We start from the raw sequence: 832 nt of genomic DNA, 5'->3' as shown, positions 1-832 counted from the left end.
AAAATGGACCTATAAACTCTTTCAGGCAATTTCCAGTAAACCATAGACTAAAAACCACTTAATGATGTATGCGCACCTCGGGCGGAGCTCGAACCCGCGGCCACGGGCTTAAAAGGCACGCGCTCTGCCGACTGAGCTACCGAGGCGAATGCAGCATTTGTCCTAGTAAAAATGGACCTATAAACTCTTTCAAGGCAATTTCCAGTAAACCATAGACTAAAAACCACTTGATGATGTATCATACATCATGTATGCGCACCTCGGGCAGAGCTCGAACCCGCGGCCACGGGCTTAAAAGGCACGCGCTCTGCCGACTGAGCTACCGAGGCGAATGCAGCACTTAAACTAGTAAAAGATAGACCGTTACACTCTTCCAAGACAATTCCCAGTGAACCATAGACTGAAAACCGCTTGATGATATATGCGCACCTCGGGCGGGGCTCGAACCCGCGGCCACGGGCTTAAAAGGCACGCGCTCTGCCGACTGAGCTACCGAGGCGAATGCAGCACTTGACCTAGTAAAAATGGACCCCTAAACTCTTCCAAGGCAATTTCCAGTAAACCATAGACTAAAAACCACTTATTGATGTATGCGCACATCGGACGGGCCTCGAACCCGCGGCCACGGGCTTAAAAGGCACGCGCTCTGCCGACTGAGCTACCGAGGCGAATACAGCACTTGACCTAGTAAAAATGGACCCCTAAACTCTTTCAAGGCAATTTCCAGTAAACCATAGACTAAAAACCACTTATTGATGTATGCGCACCTCGGGCGGGGTTCGAACCCGCGGCCGCGGGCTTAAAAGGCACGCGCTCTGCCGACTGAGCTACC

At 51.4% G+C, this 832-nt stretch overlaps 4 non-coding genes across 4 annotated transcripts; all 4 read right to left on the bottom strand.

The window, feature by feature from the left end:
- Positions 1 to 73: 73 nt before the first annotated feature.
- Positions 74 to 146, bottom strand: Pmar_PMAR014825. Its single transcript has one exon. It is a non-coding gene; the product is annotated as a tRNA-Lys (tRNA).
- A 110-nt stretch (positions 147 to 256) lies between these two features.
- On the bottom strand, positions 257 to 329 carry Pmar_PMAR014824. Its single transcript has one exon. It is a non-coding gene; the product is annotated as a tRNA-Lys (tRNA).
- Positions 330 to 426: 97 nt separating this feature from the next.
- Pmar_PMAR014823 lies at positions 427 to 499 on the bottom strand. Its single transcript has one exon. It is a non-coding gene; the product is annotated as a tRNA-Lys (tRNA).
- Positions 500 to 595: 96 nt separating this feature from the next.
- Pmar_PMAR014822 lies at positions 596 to 668 on the bottom strand. Its single transcript has one exon. It is a non-coding gene; the product is annotated as a tRNA-Lys (tRNA).
- Positions 669 to 832: the final 164 nt, after the last annotated feature.

This window comes from Perkinsus marinus, assembly GCF_000006405.1.
Source record: "Perkinsus marinus ATCC 50983 genomic scaffold scf_1104296947078, whole genome shotgun sequence".
In the NCBI taxonomy this organism is placed as follows: Eukaryota; Perkinsozoa; order Perkinsida; family Perkinsidae; genus Perkinsus; species Perkinsus marinus.
The sequence above is the reverse complement of the archived record's forward strand: the minus strand, read 5'-3'. Positions and strand labels throughout refer to the sequence as shown.